At 45.2% G+C, this 17,500-nt stretch overlaps 1 long non-coding RNA gene across 1 annotated transcript in view; it reads right to left on the bottom strand.

The window, feature by feature from the left end:
* Nucleotides 1–17,500, bottom strand: part of LOC115554006 (uncharacterized) — a 90,040-nt gene that overhangs the window by 16,426 nt on the left and 56,114 nt on the right. The gene's annotated exons all lie outside the window — the stretch shown is intronic.

The raw sequence follows: 17,500 nt of genomic DNA, 5'->3' as shown, positions 1-17,500 counted from the left end.
CGACAATAACAAGCAAAAGGCCATCACACATGTCCTCCCTTTTCTTCCATCTTCTTTCCTGATTCCCTCATTTCATTTACTACTCCCCTCCCCCCCACACACACACACACACACACACACATACACACACACACACACACACACACACACACACACACACACACACACACACACACACACACACACACACACACACACACACACACACACACACACAAACAAATATATACACCCACCTGCTAACAGCTATATCCTTTATTTCTATGTCACATGTAAAATCCTTATTTCAACCCCTTTGACCACCAACACTCCCCCAAAACACACACACACACTGACACACACAGACACACACACACACACACGTGACTATGCACATATGCACAGACCCACACACATGCTTGACCTCCCGCGATGTTGATGGTGTGTTATGTGAGTTCTTCATCACCGGCATCAGCCCCTTTGAGCGCAAATTGAAAGTGTCAGTGGAAAACCCAGCTGGCCAAGTGGGAGGTAGTGTGTGTGTGGGGGGGGGGGGGGAGAAGCAGAGTATATGGCAATAACAATAAAACATTTTACATCCCCACCACTGCGACTGTATGGCAAAATCTATAGCGCCCAGCTCCAGTCCCTTTGCTCGTGGAGGGGAGATCGCGGGGCCGGAGAGATGCACGACCGCACAGCTGGGAACAAAACCATTTTTATTCATCGCACACAGTGTGATTGCATTCTAAATGGGCGGAGCGTCATAAAAGGTGGGTCTCGAATGAAAAAACTGTTTGTCTTCATTTGGGGCAATGAGGCATGGGTGGGAATAGTCTGTGTGGATACTCTGGTCTATGTGTTTAATATGTGTGTGTGTGTGTGTGTGTGTGCGTTTGTGCGTGCGTGCGTGCGTGCGTGCGTGTGTGTGTGTGTTAATACATGTATGTCTACATTTATGGTTGCCTTTGATTACTGGAGGAGAGGGCCCGTGTTGGGGCTGTCTGTGCGAGCGTGTCATTCCATCCCGGTGTGTGTGTGGCTGTGAAGTCGCGTGGCTGAGACAAAGCCTCGCTGTTTGTTCAGCGATACCAATTCCAGCCCCTGTGTTCAAGTCCAACGGACACCACCAAAAGGTCTGCACCCACGGTTTTTATTTGTTCTTCATATTACTTTGAGGCTTGAAATGAAAGGATTTGGCACGGGGGGGGGGGGGGGGGGAATAACAGAGAAAGTGTATTTTGTTTTATGCCATCTCGCAGCCTCGTCTTGGGAACTGCGAAGAATGTTCAAAATGGCTGCCAGAAGGCACAGAGGACCATGCCTGTAGCAGAGGTTATTTTGTTTTCTTTAAAAATATCATTTCAACCTTTTCATTTTGGCAACTTATTTGTCAGGGTCATTGAGGAGAGTGCTAGCTATTCCGGCGAGCCCTTGGTAATAATGAGCTGATGGCCGCTGTTTGGCTAGCAGACAAGCAGAAGAACTGCTCGCCGAGTCCTTCTTCCCGGGCATCAGCTGCTTTGTAATCTCATGTGTACGAGTCTAAAGGGGGTCGCACAAAGGACGCGGGTTAGACAGAGCCGTTTGAAAAAACCCCAAACAAAGCCTTTGGTTTTTAATGAAGGCGCGCATACCAACCAAGGGCCACATTCAACTCTGACCAGGGGTGCCAAATCGCTTCAACTTCCCCCACCGCGAGTAACGTCTTGGAGCCGTTACGAGACGCGACACAGCACTTCTCCACTGACAAGTGAGCCACTCCACTCAGACACACTCTGGTGAACCGGTTACTGTGCGTTTCGGGTGGAACGTGATATTACTCATGTTGTGTTGTGATGTCATTGACAACCAGTTCCCCAATACACTTCCTCATGTGAATAACCGGTGGTGTTATTCATGTAGTCAAGGAGAAGTAAGAGTTTAACGCCACAACGGCTGGTCTCTTGAACACAAAGTGAACACCTGTAGGGGCAATTTGTTCACGTACAGGGATGGAGATCCATTTCACTTTAACACTGGGGGGGGGACATTTTTTAGTAATTAATTTGCTTTTTGGGGGGTTTTCCAAATCTGAAAAAACAAGAACCCTTTTATTGATTGCTTCTCTGTCGATTGCGAAACCAAAACCATGTGGCCAAAACAACTACCCAAACCAACCCTGGGATATAATTACTGTGTCAAAGCAACAATTTTAACACATGTTGAGATTAATCAGTGAACAATTTAACACATTCAGTGATTGTTTAGTGATTGATCAGTGAAAAACCACTGAACAATTGTACAAATAAGTAGTGTGATGGCCAGTCCACTTACGTCTCCAATGGGGGTGTTCCTTTGTGAATTTGTATATCAATAGCAAGTTTTTGAAAAGTATTAATTCTTTAAAAGTTGAAAAATGTAAACTAAATTACATTTGAATAATTATTGGGGGGTGGGCAAGTTCAAAAGTGGGGTATACATGTCCCTCCCCCCCTTCCCCTTACCCCCCTAACGCACACACGCACACACACACACTAAATCTTGACCTATGCCTACATCAAAGTTATCACAACTAACTTAAACATCGAAAAGTAATACGACTACTTGTGATTACTTGTACGTCGGTGGGTGTGCACAAAGTGTCAGTTACGCTGAGATCCCAGGACCCCACAACTCGAGCTCTGCGATCTATCATCAGCCCTGGGGAAGCTGGCTGCCCACAGAGGCGGGAAAGGGTGCTATGCTAAGCTAACCTCTGTCAGGCCCCAAACACTGAGTTTGATGTCAGGACACATACATTATTTAACATCGGTAGCTTGTTTATCAATACCCAACCAAAATTAAAGCACTCGCGGTTGCAGTTTGAACAGAGTCTGTGTGCTTCAGTGTGTGTGTGTGTGTGTGTGTGCGTGTGTGTGTGTGTGTGTGTGTGTGTGTGTGTGTGTGTGTGTGTGTGTGTGTGTGTGTGTGTGTGTGTGGGGGTGGGGGTGAGGGTGTGTCTGTGGGGGTGTGTGTGTGTGTGTGTTTGTATGCGTGTGTGTATTTTGTGTGAATGTGCGTGTGTGTGTGTGTGTGTGTTTGTGCGAGTGCGTACATACAATTATCCAAGTACGAAAAACTGCACATCATGCAGACGATGACAAATCCTACTTTAGATTGTCGATGGCGTTGCAAAGTATGTGGCGGGGGAAAGTCGTCTGGAATATATTATGGGATGTATTAGCATAGCCCGGCCAACCCTCCTTTCATTCCGAGGATTAATGGGCCTAGCCGTCTTAAAGACCAGAAGCAGCGTACAGTGAGACAAGTTGTCTCCTATTTGATCTCACTGTGTGACATTAGAAGATAGATCTGGCATCCCCTCCATGACACTGGAAGGCAACGTATGCCTCACCCACAATCACATCCAGAGAATAACCCAAACACAAGTTTGCTATTTGCATGCAATTAGTTTGCAACAAATAGAGCTTCCCCAGTTTTGGGGGCAGAACTGTATAGCCACGTCAGTTTGTTTTCAATCAATAATAATGCAAATGTGCACTTTTGGCTCAGCACTGATACAGCTATGGGATATGAATTATGCATCTGATAAATATAACAAGACAAGGTAGCAGAGACGGGGTGTGTGTGTAGGTGTGTGTGTGTGTGTGTGTGTGTGTGTGTGTGTGTGTGTGTGTGTGTGTGTGTGTGTGTGTGTGTGTGTGTGTGTGTGTGTGTGTGTGTGTGTGTGTGTGTGTGTGTGTGTGCTTGTGCGTGTGTGTATATGTGTCTCTGTGTGTGTGTGTGTGTTGAGTATCGCTGGATCACATGAGGGACTTGGCCTGGAAATGAGTTCCACCAAAAACAATGAAAATGAAAAAAGCCATTGACTGCGCCGCGATGCTAGTAGGTGAACATGGGGGTGTTGATATGAGCATGCGTGTGTGTGTGTGTGTACAACTGTTTAAGCCTATGTATAAACAAACCTTTCCTTGCCAATAGCAATGACACTTTTCTTGATCACTTTTCCAGTCGTCTGCTCCTGTCGCTCCCTCCGCTACTTTCTACATGATCCTGAGTCACTCAAGCAAACAACCGGAGCCATGTTCTGAGTCAACAGCAAAACAGCAAAACAGCAGCAACTCACAGTGTTACCAGTACAAGTCTGTGTGTGTGTGTGTGTGTGGAAGATTGTGTGTGTGTGAGCGTGTGTGTGTGTGTGTCTATTCAAAGGGTGCAGATGGGCGGATATGCATTCTGTGCGCGCATGTGTCACCGGGGGAACATCGGGCGACAGAACTTGATTGAAAAAACGAAGAGAGGGGAGCAGGGAAGAAAAAAGCCAACAAAAATAATAATTACAAAGAGAAAAAGAACGGCAAGCGCGTCCGTGCATCCCCGCGAACGCAATCACCCATCGTTGCTCTCTGTCATGCCACCCCACTGTAAATAATTCATCAAAAGGAAACAAAAGCAGGGTGGGGGTGGTGGTGGTGGTGGTGGGGGTGGGGGGTGATGGGGGAGACAAATATGCAAATGACCCCCACCCTCCCACCCACCTCCTGGAAAGGGGGGCTATAGCTTCACCCCTGAACGCCACATGGGAGGGTAGAGCGGCAGATTATTATCGCGGTGGGTTGTGACTCTTGATGATTTGAATCCACTTGTTTCATCTACCCCTGACAGCACTGTAGTCACGTAAGGAAGAAAGAAACATGGAGAAAAATAAAACAAAACCCTTTGGGATTCGAGGGAGGTTTGGATTGAGCAGCCGGAGTGAGGGGGTTCGGAGGGAGATTAGGGGATGGGCGAGGAGGCAGAGAGGAGGGAGGTGGGTGGGGGAGATATTGAGGAAAAAGGGGGCGGGGCAGAGCTAGTGTGTGTGTGTGGGGGGGGGGGGGGGGCTGTCGGGAGGAGGAAGGGAAGAACGGCACATTCGACATGGAAGCGAAGACGAAAGAGATTTAGGAGGGGAGGAAGCGGGGACGGGAGGGGAATCTATATTCGACAGTACAGTGAAAGGTAGCCATCAAGGGCTTTGATGAAAAGTGCAGGCCTTCTAAGGCTTAGTGAGTGACAGCATATGATTTGGTCAAAGCCGGGAGCTTTTCAGAGCCCAGACAGTCCTCACTCCCCCCGGTCCCTCCCCTGCACTCCCCTACCTCTCCCCACCACCACCACCACCACCACCACCACCACCATTTTTTTTTCTCTCCCTCTGTTCGTGCTCATCTCAGTTTAGCTTGAATATAAGTTTGGCCTGAGCTAGGGTGAAAAAAAAAAGATTGGTATTGGCTTGACAAGCCCGATGTGTGCGCTATTGTCGCTGTCGTGAGTTACAGACAGCACGGCCGTTTGAAAGCTGCACCGCTGTGAAATGAGAAGGGATTACCAGTAATGTCCCTCCCTCCTCTCCCCAATCCGCTGCGAGATCTCAAACTGTTCGCCCGGCAAATGTAAAAGAAAAGGAAGAAGAGGTGCGATTATGTGAAGGTATATGCGGCGTAGAGGTTGAAAAATTAAGTATAGCCCCAGACGAAGCCATCTGAAAACAATTAGTTTGATATTCGTATTCGGGGGGGGGGGAGCACAGCAACAGTGTGTGTATACACTGCCACGTTTACTCTGGTCTGACTAACACAAAGTGGTGGAACAACAAAGTGGGATGTCCACTCCGTTTTACTGCTCAGTCTGGGCCAAGCCGCAGAGTGCGCTTAGATTGGGCTCCTCAACCGCCAATCAGCAAGGATGATTACATTACACATAAATCGCATGACGGCTTTGTGAGGGCGGTGCTTATGCAACACATCGAGTGTAATTGGCTGAATTGGAAGTGATGGAAATTATCTCCGTAATACGCCAAGAGAGCTGAAACTTGCCCATGCTCTGGGCCTCGCCAAGCCGTTGACAGAACAGGAGTTCTGTGATGGAGAGATCTTCGTAATGAGCTGCGGCGAAGAAAAACGTCAGAAACGTTGTTATTTAAATATGTTGGTTTACCAATGCCGGAAATGTAAGAAATAATAAGCATCTGTTGGAATCGACACAGCTTTGTTAAAACTTCTTAAGCACCCTTGGCACAGAGTTCTGCTTCGATAGCCCGCTGCAGAAACGCGAACAAAATGAATGCCTAAGTGACACATTTGGCAGCTTGAATATTAAGTTAACCAGTGGTTAACAACTCTACTTTACAAGTCTCTCACTTCTCTCAGGCAAATTAAACACCATTAAAAAAAGGCCCGGTTGGATTTTCAATTCGCCGATGTGACTCAGCAATCCTCAGCCTAGGTTTTCATCTTGGAAAAATTCCAGATCCGTGATTCTTTGCTTCACGTGTTGAAACTGACCAAGAATGAGGCGGTCGGCTTGTGGGAAGCAAGTCGGATTGTGTTCGCTGTAAACATCGAGGTCCACTCATTGTCCTTCTTAAGGGTTCCCAGCCGGTCCCTCGCTGAGGTGGATCGCTGCAGCAGAAGATGTGTTGGTTTATTTATTAGAAAGGGGAAGATATATATATATATATATATATATATATATATATATATATATATATATATATATATATATATAGGGAGTCGCTAAAGGATGTCTGAGATCATTCCAAGGAATAGCAGCCATCAGTGGCTGGCTAGGGACGTAAACACTCCCAGGTCAGTGGTGAAAGGCTGCTCACCTCTCAGATCTTAATGGTCTCATTTGCAAACGCACAAACTCTAACACTCACAGACACACATAAGCACACAAACACATACTAATGTGTGCACAAACCCACAAATAAACATCGAAAGTATTTTACATCCCCAAAGCCATTTTCCTGATTATGCTGACCTGTATGTACACACATACAAACACTTACACACACACACACACACAGACACATAATGTGGCAATTATAGTTAGTAATTGAACGCTTATATACACATACACATACAAGCGTACTCATGCACATTTTGAAGCATAAATGTGCACAAAATTGCACATGCCCGCAAGCCTCTTGTCTGGTGATAATGATGTCTGTTTCTCACACACACACACACACACACACACACACACACACACACACACACACACACACACACACACACACACACACACACACACACACAAACACACAAAATCTTCCCTTCACACACACATCACACACGCATACAGATAATGGTGTCTAATTTAGACCCTCATATCTGCCAGTTCTCCAGAGTACTAGACCTCATCCGGAATATATTGGTGACCTACATATTAGGAGTGCACACACATACACACACACAAACGCACACCCACACACACACACAACCACACGTAGACGCACTCAAACACATGCACAAGCCCTGGCATACACAAACAGCAAAACTATTATCCGAGCACTCCATTTCCTGGATACATGTGAGTGCACAAGTGTGATTTCATGTGCCTGTGCCCCCCCACCCATGCCTGTGTTACGACTGTCAAGAGAGAGACACACACACACACACACACACACACATACACACACACCTCTTCATCCCCAAACATGTGTGGAAAACACTGGAACATGGAAACACACTTACACAACCCAGCCACTATTATCCTATCATTCATACATACACATGCCAGCAACACATGTGAACGATTTGGATGTAAATGCGCTGGTTTAGAATGTGATCGTTAGGGAGTTGGTGGTGGTATTCTTAAGGTTCTCCATTAGTGATGATGGCCCTGCACAGCACTGTAGCGCACAATTAAGATTACCCCCGATATTCATAGAGATACCCTACCCTAACGACACAAGCACAGACACCCGCACATGCACCCGCACGCACACACAAACACACACACACACGCAAAAACACACACAAAAAAACAGATGCACATATGCACACATGCAACCGCAATCACACACATATACACACACACACACACACATACACACACTTCCATGAGAAGAGGCACTTCTGGATGCGTTGCTAACGAAATTACCCACTTAGTTCTACAGGTATCACGGGTGCATGTGTTAGTCGAAACCTGCTTTCGCTGTGTGTTTCACTGGAAAGAAACCAGAAAAAACGGATTTGCCATGCGTTGCCCTTAGCGACCCGCTGTGACAGAGACAGGATGGATAACCACTGGGATTAGTTCACAAGTGTCCATGTCAACAGCACCCCCCAAAAAAGGAAAGCGCGTGTCAAAACAGGTTGGCTCTCTGTTTGCCACTTGGTTTAGATGAGTGCAAGTGAAAGAGCTTTCCTGAAAAAAGTTGTCTCGTTATTTTTTAACAAGGGAGCCTGAACTCATCTGTATTACCATGATTTACAGAGACAATGGGATTGGCAGAGTGTACAATGAGATAATAGTATGCTAGCATAATGAGATGCTGCTATCAAGTGTTGAATAGCTAGATGGCTTACAATGGCTACAGAGTAATTCCACATCAGACTAGAAAATGTGCTCCGTAGAGCACAGACCTCCGCCAAGAGATCAGTTTGATGTTGGTTTGGAGGGAAAATGGCGGCTCTGAGCTCAGTCCAATGACACTCCTCAAGGCCCTCTAAAAGGGGACATATCATACCACCATGTGTGACTGTGATTAGCCATTACAAGCCGTTTTGAAAATCTGCCTCTTCTGACACCCAAAGTGGGCCTGTCCACCTAGTATGACGGAAAGATGAGCAACGTTTGCTACAGTCCGTTGGGTAAGCTGGTAGACTGATCTATCCAGCAAACATCTAGGTGGACAAGACCACTTGTGATGTCAGAAGAGGCAGATTTTCAAAATGGCTCGAAACAGCTAATCACACTCACAACTGCTGATATAATATATCACCTTTAAGAGATTTACAAGACGAAAGGAAGTGGGCGGGGCCGGGGGGAAACACTTGGTGGAGTTAATTTACCAATTTAAGCATGTTGGAAGTTATGCCCCTTTTTATGATACGTCTCGCCCACTGTCAAGGCCGCTTTTGACTTTGTGGCACGAACAGTTACCAGCTTATGACTCAGCCCATTACTCAGTGCTCGACTGGAGATATCCCACTCACAGTCACGCAGACGGGTCTAAAACATAACCTCCATGACGGATTTACCTCCGTTGTAAGGTACAGCGAAAGAAATGAAGCAGCATTTAGTATATATCCATCAGACATACCTCAATTTTGAGCATAACCAGGGGATTTTGTGCAAAATTGCCGGATGACTTATGGTCAAATGAAACAAAATGTAGTTCAAGTCGATTTACTTTGGGCCAGGGAATTACTGCGATAATGGAAAGAGTTTTGCAACGGCCTGCCCCTGCCACAACTGTTGAGTTGTTTTTTCGTTTCCTGCTCCCTGTGTATTGTTGACAATCGCGCATTCATGTGGCCTCGTCTGTCTGTTTTCGCACAACGATTAAAGGGGCCTCAAAGAGCCGGCTGGAAAGAAGAAGAAGAAAAAAATAAAGAAAGAGAGAGGGAGTTGGAAAAAGGGTTGAAAGATAAAAGGGAAGGGAGACGCACAGAGCTGTGGAAAAAGAGAGGAACTCGGAAGGAGAAATGTATGGTTAAGGAGTCAAGGTTTTGGTTTAAGATACTTTGTTAGCGGTGGGGGTGGACATCCCGTCAGTTTTGTACAATGTATGATTTGGATAATAATTGTTTGTCTTTTTGGATGGTGTGGGGGTGCTCCCATCTGGGTGGGAGATGGATGCCTGCAGAGTGGCTTTGATCACGGGAATATCAATATTATATGTGTGTGCGTGTGTGTGCGTGCGTGCGCGAGGGCGTGTGTGTATGTGTGTGTGTGTGTATGTGTGTGTGTGTGTGTGTGTGTGTGTGTGTGTGTGTGTGTGTGTGTGTGTGTGTGTGTGTGTGTGTGTGTGTGTTTGTGTGTTCAGTCTGTATCATCTACTAATATGCATGTATTACAACACTAACACAAATCGCTAGACTTTATTTGCAATGAGATGTTCAGTTTATTCAGCCAGGAAAGGAGCCTTTGAGTTGAGTTAATTTCCTTGCCATTAGCAGACAACGTCTGTGGAGTAGATGGCAGATTGCCTTCTTTTTTATATTTCTTCAAGGGCTTTTTGGGTACCTTGATGGACAGGAAAGTGGGGTGGAAGGGAGAAGGAATTACATGCAGCACTGGAATTAGAATCTGGTTAGCTTCCAGGCATGTTAGGCCCATGCCATCGATTGCTTCGTTTCTCAGGATTGTCTCAACTCTTGAATTCCATAAAAGGCAAAGAGAAGTTGTCTGAAGAGCTTTTTTGGACTGAAGGAGAACTTTTTCACTGCAGACTCCATCCTTAGCTACGGGACTTCGTTGCAGACGCTGGCACTCCAGGGGAGAAAGCTCCACAAGCAAAGGATATACTTGAGCATTCTCTGCGCTCGTCTCCTCTCCCACTGTGTGCTCCAGGCCGGTGGCTGTGACTCTTCTGGGGGGAGGGGGGTGGGTGGGAAGGGGAGGCTGATACAAGGTTGTATGGAGTACATCAGAACGCTTGGACAACAGAATAAACACTGTGAGGCGGAGGAGGGACGACTAGGTTCTGAACTCCTTCAGCTTGTTGGATTTCATGATGGTTGATGGGCCCGCACGGCCTCATGCAGGCTTCAGCACATGCATGCCCAAGGTCTCATCTGTGCCCTTCATGGCTCATACCCAACGCTTTTTAGTGCAAAGTATTGAGCGAGTTTGGATCAGTTGTGAACGTCTAATGAGAAATGGAATGAAAAAAGCACTTACTCAACTTTAGAGGAGGTGAGGACAGAATGGTGGTGAGGGCAGAGATTCAGCGTTTTGATTTAGCATTTTAACGATTCCTTGGTTAATTGATGCGTGAATGGATGGGCTTTATGTTTCAGATGCACCGGGTTTGAAACAAGTTTGAACAAAAGGGGACGGCTTTGCTGGAAAGGTTACAAGTTGAAGTGAATGCAAAAGGATTTGCAAACAGAGCGCTGGATTGACGCAGCATTGTGAACACCTTGATGCTACTGCTTATCTAGGAAAGAGGCACAGCAATATAAAGCAAGACTTTGTTTTTAAATGACATAAAGAGTGTCAGGAAATGACAAGGAAATAATCAAGGCAAATAAATCAAGTAAGAAAAACCACACAGGGCCACGCCGGGGACACGAAGAAAAATAAGGTTTTTTAAATCATTAACGTGACTATACACTATACATGACGTCCAGCAAAAATAAAGCTCTGCCTCAACCGCTCTCTGTGTACTTTGCTCAGATTAAACAACATGATCCAACACCCTGCGCCTCAAATACAAACAGATACAAAGAGAAGTCTGACGAGACGATGTCTTGAGGTGTGTTCAGTGGTGCTCCGGTGCTATGCCACAGCACTGGGGTGGCCGCCTGATCTCTGGGTGATGGACACGAGAGACACAGGGATTATCCGGTACACGCCAAGCGGATAGCTAGCATGCTCAGGCAGAGTGGGCGCATTCTGGCAGCAACTGTGCGAACCGGACACACACACGCACATGTGGCTGTGCCTGGGCGTTATGTGAGAGGTTTAGAGTGAGGGGGTGCCAGGAGATGTGCATGATTCACACTCCTACTGTGGGGGAGAGGGGGATGATTGAGGAGCTTTGTTGTGGTTCCTTGGACCCCTTTTATCCTTGAAAAGTCCCTAAGATGTCATATATGTCCAAATACAGAATACTCTCTCAGAAGAGATCTCTCTCTCTCTCTCTCTCTCCCTCCCTCCCTCCCTCCCTCCCTCTCTCGCTCTCTCTCTCTATCTCTCTCTCTCTCTCTCTCTCTCTCTCTCTCTCTCTCTCTCTCTCGCTTCTAAACATGTGCGTTCAGAGGAGGTTAAGGCAGGTTTGCTTTACCTATGTTTATCAAAAAAAAAAATCGTTGACTATTGACTTCACTGTATTATGCTTTTTATAAACGGTTACATTCTGCTTAAAAAAAGAAAAAAAAACTGCATAATCCAAACCTTAAAAGTGCATTAAGTCAAACCCAGAATCTGCTCAAGTCACACAAACAGTTAACCAGCCCGTGATCCCTGTGGCCTTTCTTCTTGAAAGCAGACTTGGGAACACAGAGGGGGTTTAGATTATGACTGTTCTAAGTGTGCAGGAAGTAGTGCCAGATAGACCACACTGCTCTGTGATCAGAGGGGGTGGCTGGTGCTGTTCTCTTGTGGGTGCTTTGTAGTCAAGCATTACTCCAAACCATCTTTTCCCCCCACTCCCCTTGGATAACCACGTTTTTTCCTTGTTACCTTTAGCATCGAGTCCCGTTATTCCAGCCATGGTGTTTTATTTGGGACCCTCCATTTCGGGTTCATCTCATAGCTTAGCATTACAGTTTCGTGGAAAGATACGTTATTCATGGTTATCACCATGTGTACCACTGTTTAGAAGGTTGGTGTTGATGGTAAAACGGTATCAAAGTACAGTCAGAGGCTGCTTGGAGTTCCTGTCTTCTTGTTTCATGTCTGATTTGTTTTTCAACTATGCTGGTGTATGGCCTTTGGTTCACCTCACTACCTGATTTGGACTATTTCAATTTCAATTCAAATTTGATTTTGACTGTCAATGGATACATTGACCTTAGCAAATAAAGAAATAAGATGACGATTATGATCATTTGCATCTCATCTATATTTAAATTGGTCTATCGAATGTTGATTATTGATCTCACATTATGTTTAGTCAAGTTTAAAGTTATCCAAAGCTGTAAATTCAGTTTTTCTACATGGCGTTATTTTGTGCTTCTATTCAGAGTTGATTTTTCCCTCATAAACCATTATAGGTTAACTGTTGTAGCAGACAAATTAAACTGTGGGCAGAATGTGTTTGTGGGTGTATGTGTGTGTGTGTGTGTGTGTGTGTGTGTGTGTGTGTGTGTGTGTGTGTGTGTGTGTGTGTGTGTGTGTGTGTGTGTGTGTGTGTGTGTGTGTGTGTGTGTGTGTGTGTGTGTGTGTACATGCATGTGTGTGAATGTGCGTCCTGTGCTCGTTTTCCAATTACAGTGACACCAATTACGTGAGCCTCACTCTCCCAGCTTATACTTATTGCCACTTATTTGCTTCCTTGCAAAATGTTACGACTGCGGACCAAATTATGAACAAACAGCACAAGACTTGGCAAACTGTGACAAATCTGCATTGTAAGTCCTTTGTATCTCCAGACTTGTTGTGGGCAGTAGGGGGAAATTCCCTTCACATGTGCATTCAGACATGTTGTTACATGTTCTAGATCCAGACTCCGAAGTTTGCCTTATGTAACTTCCTTCCTTTCATGGCCGAGTTGCTCAAAACAAAGAACAGAACAAATCCACCGTTCCCTGTGGTTCTTTGTTTGTGGATGCTAGACAATGTAATATGGGCTTGTTACTGACGGCCATGATTATTCCTGTCTAGACTAATTAAAAGGCATTTGAAATGCTTATTATAATTATTTTACAATGCGCCAGACAGTAAGACGATGACAATTGGCCAAACACATGCACACTGAAAGGACAGTATGTATAATCATTTTATAAACCTCTTCTGCTGCTTTTTTGATGTAACAAAAAAAAATACAAAAATATCACAAAATCATTCTAGATTGGGGCAGTGGCATGAATATTTACCAATACATACATAAGTATTTTCTTCTCTTCTTATCTGAATGAAAGATGTATCTAAATTAAACAAATGCACTTTACTAAATCCCCAAAGTACATTGATACATCATAAGAGATTTAGGAAACACAATAGGTCAGAATACTCACTCTCCCAACAACAATGCTGCAGTTCTCCTTTCAAAAACCCGCTCGGGGTCTGAACGTTTGTCTTTGTTTTGACCTGTGTGTTATGATTCACTATTCTCTGCGTACCCTGGGTTGCCAGATATGAAACAAATTGGCACCTTATCACAGTGTGTGCTGCAGCCATGGAGGCAAGCAAACAAACTGGATCAACTGAGATTGCACTGGATTCCACCCAATCTAAAAAGCTTCGTCCTCTTTGAAGAAGCTCCGTGACCAGAGAGATTCTAAAACATGGGTTAATCTCAGATTAAATCGCATATTAAAGATGGAAACAGCTTGGAGAGCGAATGAATCTAAAGACAGCTTCCAGATGAACCGATTTATAATTTTCAACCAATAAATAAAGGGTTAGCACGCGTAAATATTAGCCAATAAATTTCGAACACATCGTTGCTTCTTATTGTCCAAATAGAATGACTTGCACTCGCATCAATATATAATTTCTTGCTCGGTTTTGCTCGTCTTGGACCTTGTGATCGTTCAGTTTCCTCGAACTGTCGACCAGGAATTCTCTATCCTTCTAGTGGCAATGCGTGGATGCTTTAGCCCTGTTCGGTTGATGTCGATGGCTGAGATGAAGGACTTTAACACATACATGCATCTGTATGTGTGTGTGTGTGTGTGTGTGTGTGTGTGTGTGTGTGTGTGTGTGTGTGTGTGTGTGTGTGTGTGTGTGTGTGTGTGTGTGTGTGTGTGTGTGTGTGTGTGTGTGTGTGTGTGCGCGCACGCTTGTGTTTGTGTGCTTGTGCGTGTGTCTGAACACGCGCAAACCACGGGCTGTGCCGGCTCATTGTGTTAATGGGAGGCTGAACTCTGACCTCTGAGTCTCCTTCGCTCTGCTTCAACCTCGTTTTTTGGGGTTTCTTCCTCCGCCCTGATCTCTCTCTCCCTCCATCCGTCTCCCGTCCCTCACCCCTCTCTCTCTATAATGAGGCAGGAGCTGTACTCCCTGTGGGTCCGCGGGTCATCTTCCCGCCACACACACGCAGATAAATAGAACGTGCGTGGCATTAAGTGCGGCCACCGCGCACACATTTGAATGTACGATCCACAAACACATGCGGATCAAGGCATCGGTGTGGACACACACACACACACACACACACACACACACACACACACACACACACACACACACACACACACACACACACCACACACAGAGACACCATACACACACAGGCGCACACATACACACACAGACAAACACACACACCCACACAGAGAAAAAAAAACACAACCTCACCCACACACAGACACACACACACACACAGAGACAAACACACACACACAGGTCCATATATCCCATCTCTATTATGCAGAACATCAGTGAGCTGATGGTAAAGGCTGATTATGCAGCGTTCCTCTGCTCTGCCACAAGATCCCCACTGTGTGGGCCCATGCCTTTAAAAACCCGCCCTCCAAAATGTCTTATTTGCATTTCAATGGCATACGTTATATATTCCTAAACAGGAGGACTTTGCATTGTGGCGGAGAAAAAAGGAAAGCAGAATCAACAATCTCCCAGACCGATATTTCCCCGTAGATTCGACACACTTCATTAATGTGAAGCGTTTTCTAAGGTAAATTGACAAACATCAACCTTATTTAATATCCTCAATACAACGTATGAGCTCAGTCCATATCAGAAGAAATTCCAAGGATAAAGAATGATTACACTGCTCACTGAAGGAAAAACCAAACTTAAGATCAATATCTGAATAATTTGCATGTATATACTAGGGCCCGACCGATATTGATTTTTGAGTGCCGATGCCGATGCCGATTATTTTCAGAGAAAAATTACGATTACGATTTAATCGGCCGATTAAAAAAAAAAAAAAAAAAAAAAAAAAAAGCATATAAAACGTAGTTTTTGATACCTTAAATATACTTTAAACACTTTTGACGAATATGTGAATTGAATGCAGAACCGTTGAGTGTTTTAGAATACATTTACAGTCAAAAATGAGTGTAATGTAAAATGTAAAATAAATAACTAACTCCCAATGTGCTGCGCTCGTGAGCAGTGACTAACACGTGCGTGCTGAGCAGTAAGGTTTCACCGTTAGAGTCTTCAGTGTAACAAATTAACATGGCTTGGGACCTAAAGAAAAACAGGCACAACATGCTCAAACAACGCGTCTTGTGTACATTGGTGAGGTGAGCGCGCAGCTGCCTGAGCGAGCGTGCTTTCATGTTGTACGGTAGAATTCAATCTCCTCTTTTTTACTCCAGCTAAAGTTGTTAGTTAGCAAGGCGAGTAGGAGCGCAATCTGCAGGATACTAAGCGCAATAACATAAAAAAAAAAAATCAAAAAAAAATCGGTTGTAATCGGCGTCTTTTTGGCCGATGCCGATTATTTTCAAAAAGGCTATAATCGGCCGATTAAATCGTCAGGCCGATGAATCGGTCGGGCCCTAGTATATACATCACCCTTGGCATTGATCCATTGATCAGTGTCGAGCATGTCGTGCAAGTTTTTATTCAGAACTCATAGTGAATGTACGGAAGTGGGGATTTGTATTGTTCCAGCCTTCATTACTTTTAGACCAACTCTCGTTCAGTCAACTCTCTCTGGCTCCGTGCTCCGTGAATCAACACAGTCAGTCTATAGCGTATCCATACCCTAAAATAGTTGGGCTCTTGCCTCTGTCCCTGTAGGCTCTGTTATAGATTGCTTCGGTGTCGGGGTCGCTATGGTGACCCCTTGCAGAATGCCTGCTCAGCGAAAGAAAAGAAAAGCAATGCGTGTCTTGGTGTGTGCATGCGTCTGTGCTCGCGTGCGCTTGCGTGTGCATGCGTGTGTCTCCATTAATGCATGTGAGTTTGTACACACAAACACACACACATACACACACACACACACACACACACACATATATAGATAGATATATAAAGAAACATACAACGTATAGGATTCCTCTTTGCATGTTTATTGATAATGCCATACATTGCCAGTGTGCATGTTCTAGGTTGGTAGTTGAAAGGCCATCGGTGGTCCACGGGGGGGTTTTAGTAAAGGGTAAACTACTGGACTCATTATTTTAATGACCAGGCAGTCGGTAGCACACACAGATTAGTTTGTGTCTACTTTAACCTTCAGAAAGCTGCAGGTATGCGTCCCCTGCATGCATGTGCAGTCCGCCTCGTTTGTTTACTATAAAGCTTAGCGCCGGCACAAATTTGAATACATACTCCCTAAACAGAATGCCAAGCGATAATTGGTTGACTGGGTTGGCCAGGTTTGTGGCGTGGACACATTTGCTAAGGTCGTGAAAAAGGCTGATTCATACAAAAAACATGTTGCTGTTGTCGTTGTGTTTGTTATATTTAGCTGAAAGTAAGGTGTGAGACAAAGAAAATTATTTGTATTTGTTCAGTGTGTGTGTGTGTTTGTGCGTGTGCGCGCGTGTGTATGTAAGTATGTGTGTGTGTGAGTGGATTGTGTCTCCTAGTATGTGCGTGGGGTGTGTGAACATGGAAACCAGACATGACCCACATTTTTCAGAAGGTTCCTGTTTTGGCGAGGCGGTGTGTGTGTGTATGTGTGTGGGTGTCTGTGTATGTCTGTGCATGTCGGGCGAAGTGTGTGTCCTTCAAGGTCGACAGTCCCGGTGCACGGCCGTTTGTCGGCGTGCGTGTGTTTTTCTGTTTCAATGTCTAGGAGTCTGTCCCAAGAGTGAGTCAGTGTATGTATGTATGTGTGCGTCTGTGTTTGTGTGTGTGTGTGTGTGTGTGTGTGTGTGTGTGTGTGTGTGTGTGTGTGTGTGTGTGTGTGTGTGTGTGTGTGTGTGTGTGTGTGTGTGTGTGTGTC

This window comes from Gadus morhua, chromosome 11, assembly GCF_902167405.1.
Source record: "Gadus morhua chromosome 11, gadMor3.0, whole genome shotgun sequence".
Lineage (NCBI taxonomy): Eukaryota > Metazoa > Chordata > Actinopteri > Gadiformes > Gadidae > Gadus > Gadus morhua.
The sequence above is the reverse complement of the archived record's forward strand: the minus strand, read 5'-3'. Positions and strand labels throughout refer to the sequence as shown.